Source organism: Photinus pyralis, unplaced genomic scaffold (genome assembly GCF_008802855.1).
Source record: "Photinus pyralis isolate 1611_PpyrPB1 unplaced genomic scaffold, Ppyr1.3 Ppyr1.4_LG1, whole genome shotgun sequence".
NCBI classification, from domain to species: domain Eukaryota; kingdom Metazoa; phylum Arthropoda; class Insecta; order Coleoptera; family Lampyridae; genus Photinus; species Photinus pyralis.
This window is the reverse complement of record NW_022170249.1, coordinates 8,744,908-8,748,973: the sequence shown is the minus strand read 5'-3', so window position 1 is coordinate 8,748,973 and position 4,066 is coordinate 8,744,908. Positions and strand designations below refer to the sequence as shown.

Genomic DNA, 4,066 nt, shown 5'->3' with positions numbered 1-4,066 from the left:
GTTGTTGAAAAGTTATCGATAAGTTCTGTAGATCATCTCGTTGCTCGAATGGGTCAATGTTTGAGATGTTAGATTGATCTCCGACTCTTCGAATAAAGGACCAGGTTGTTTCGCAACCAACGAATAATTTTATTGAATACGATTACACGTAATGATTTATTGTTCACATTATATAAATCGATTACTTTGAGTAGATAAGTTACAAGTATTTTGTTGACGACTGATTTTGATAAGACTCAAAATGTACCTAACTGCTCAAGGCTAACTACGTAACATACTATGAAAAACTCCTTTATTGCGTCCATATGGTCGACAAGGCAGCCGTTTTGCATGGTCACATACGTTATACATAAATTAACTAAATTCTGACAACTTATAGGTATATACGAGTATAGAAATTAGTCAGCGCTTTTCCTTTAAACCCAACTTAGGTTTAAATGGGACGGAAGCCGTAAATAACATATTGAAATGCTGCTGAATTTGTATACAAGGTTAATTTGTGATAAAAAGAAAGAATTATTCTAGGCCTAACCAAGTCATGTATAGTAAAATAAAATGCTATGATACTTATAGAAAATTTGAGTATCGGTTTCCGGCGACCATTTTCTCCACAACGAGATACCAATTTATACTATCGGAATTTGACTCGTGTTCTGTTTGACGGGAAACCAGAAAATCTGCCACTGGAAGAACAACTAATAGAGATTTTGACAAGCACCACCCATAAATGAATTTTAATACGCAATCTTTAACAGATTTCTGGACTGAACTTCCTGATAAATGTGTAATAAAAGCCAAAACAATTCATATTTTGTTTTTCAGATAGATAATTATTAATAGTAATAATAGTATATTAAAGCATAAGTTGCAGAAGGCGCTATATTCTAGCACGAGTTCAAGTTTCAATGAACGAGTGCTAGAAAGGCCTTCTGCAACATATGCTTTATACTATTTTCTCTGTTGAGCATTTTAATTGTATTAAAAAAATTAACAATTCTGACATTTTCTGTAAAAATATTTCAATAAAGAAATTAAGTTGGCAACACCAACAATTTTTCAATAAAGAAATTAAGTTGGCTACGCTACATTTTGAAAAAATTCAATTTAACAAGCGCGTCAAACACGAATTATACTATTTTAGTTTTTTCAATAAAAAGTGAATAATGTGTAATGTTCTAACAATAAGTGAAATTAGTCCACATTTTACTAAACCGTTGAGATAAGTATTAACGTCTAAATCATCCAGGCAGAACTTTGAATTGAACATTCGCGTATATGATCAGCCTGGATGATTTAGACGAGCATGCCAACCACTGAATACCAAATGTTTTTAAAAATCTGTCAGTTGTGGAAAATAGTTACCAAAAATAGTGTTGGAATGAAACTCATTCCAGCACTATTTTTGAAATCGGAATACTGTCATTATAAACGCAAAACAGAGAAAATTATTACTGAGTGTTTTCGGTTTTGCGCGTAAGTTGACGATAAATGTCTATTTTCGAAATAATCTCACTACTTGAGGTTATTTGATATTCATAAAATTTATTCGGCAGAGGGGGAAAGACTAAGCATTAGTATAAAAGAATGGACATTCGACGATATTATTATCAAGTAGAGCATTCGCAATACTACAGCTTAAAAATGAAATTCGTGGGTTTGATTCTTGTCGTAGCTAAGGCGTAAGTACTATTTTTTGCTATTATATAATGTCTTATAGAATTAGTCCGGACATTAATTATAAATCTTGTACATATGTACAATATCATTTACATTATCCGCATAAAAATACAGTTTGTTTCTTTTTTAGCGAGAAATCTGGAGCCAAGTGCTGTCCGGAATAGTAGGCAGCAGGAACACAGTTTTTTGTCTATATAGAATTTTATTTACTGTATAGAGTTGAATAAAATGTAGATTACCTACATATTGATGTTTAATTTAAATTGAATTTAAGCACATTACAAGACGTAGGTATGTAATAAACAGGATCGGACCAAAATTGAACTTTGTGAAACGCCGCACATCTCTTCATTGCAATCTAAAGAGCTAACACCATGTGACACTAGCTAACTGATATCTCCCCTTTAGAAACTTAGAAATAAGTACCTAACACCATTGAATAAGTAATAATTGGTAATAGTGCTCCTAAGTCAATATAATTTATTTATTTATTATCCCTCTCTTGTTCTGGGCCCTAAAAAGACTTGCGTCCAATTACAGTGACCCGCATAGGTAATGCTTTTTAGAGGTGTCTCTGCAGAAGGTCTTAAGTTGTTACACTACTCCGGTAGATACCGTACGAACTAAGAAAACTGCAGGAAAACCTAATTCGGAATAGCCGGCAGAATGCTCGAAACTGGTCTAAGGAAAATACAAAATTATTACCTCAGCCCAGATTCGAAGACCCGACCTCCGGCTTTATAGCCCAACGCTGTATCATTGAACTACATAATGAAGAATTAATAACAGAGTGGAATGTCTGATGATGACGGACGCCCGCGAAAAGTAGTATCAAGATGTAATTTTGCAAATCAGCGCTGTTTCACAACTATATAGTTTGTACTAAACACTTATTATAACTCGGGGAGAATACTGAACAATTTTCCTGTAGGCTGTACAATGACTTTTCAAAAACTTTACATACATACTGGCAAGACACCTCGCAAGACACTGATTGAACGCAGGTCAAGCAGACCAAGGGATTAAATTTTTTGCGTAGTGAGGGTACCTTAGCTATTTTTCAAAATTCGTGTACAATGCTGTATGGAGATTTGACCAGATAAAAGATAACTGGTAAATAGTAATATATGAGGAAACCACCAACAGTGTTAGAATGGAGTGCGCTGCTCGTATATCTTCAGCGACAATTTATTTGAAGTTAAAATTGCTTGCAATGTTGACTTGTTTAATAAGAAAGACGTGTAACACTTTTAATTTTCCTAAATTCTTAATTGGTTGTATATTGTAACGTAAATTTAATTACGTGCTTTATTTACCTATTTACAACAAAGGAGCATCGCACGTCAATATTTCCTCACCAGTGTAATGTGTCATTTTCCGGACTTTTATGTAAATAACTATTTAATTGCTGCAACTGTAGCAAACCGTTGTCCTCCAGGTGGATGGAATTTTACATGCACGTAAGTTTAATCTCTGAAAATCGACTTTCGGGAAGATTTTTACGTAGTGGTTTTGAATTCCGGGATATCTGCACTATTTTTGTCGATGTCGGCTGGATATCTTCTTTATGGAAATTTTCTAATTTACTCTGAGTGGTACCATAACCAAGACGCTAGTTGGCTAATACAAAAACGCATGCTGTTTACAAAAAACGCTGGGGATGAAGAAAAATCGCAAGCTCCTTAAAAAATGGAATGTTATGCTTTCGTCGACGTTGCCAATGGAAGTCGTCTTGAGCAACGTTTATCACTTATCGCCCCGAAAGGAAACTGTAGAAACTGTAAAAAGGAATTAAATTTTTAACAAGTACAAGGACAACGCCTTTGTACTGAGATAACCTACACCACACAGCGCATGTAGCGGATATAAAGAAACTGGGTCAATGGGTCGTTATGTTAACTTTTCTTTTCTTCAATTATAGTAATCAAGTTTAAAATTTGTGGGTGATTCCTCGTCAAGGGATTATACTGATGTTAATTTTAAAATTTTGAAAATGTGAGTACTTTTAGCTTTACTGATCGATTTGTTTTAGGTGGTGTTTAGGGCATGCAATACCGGGATCGCGGGATCCCGAAATCCCTGGCTCCCGCAGCATTTTTGCGGGATCAATCCCGCACATAAATGAAGTCGACCAAGGGGACGACTGTTTAGTTTGTTAATGAACCGCATAACGGAGAAGTTATTTTTTAAATAATTGTTAAACTTTTTTCGTTAAAAATGTACTATGATTTTTGAGGCACTTTAGAAGTTCACCTTTTTTTGAGATCCAAGAAGGCTGAAGGTACTTTTTTGTTCAATATTGTGATAATTAGCGATTTATTTTAATACAGAAATTAACCGCACAAAATTGCTTATGTGCCAATTATTTATTTAAAATTTTGCGGGGATG

At 34.4% G+C, this 4,066-nt stretch overlaps 1 long non-coding RNA gene across 1 annotated transcript; it reads left to right on the top strand.

The window, feature by feature from the left end:
- Window positions 1-1,353: 1,353 nt before the first annotated feature.
- Window positions 1,354-1,921, top strand: LOC116171233. Its single transcript, XR_004145410.1, has 3 exons — window positions 1,354-1,473; window positions 1,554-1,679; window positions 1,808-1,921. It is a non-coding gene; the product is annotated as an uncharacterized LOC116171233 (long non-coding RNA).
- The last annotated feature ends 2,145 nt before the right edge of the window (window positions 1,922-4,066 follow it).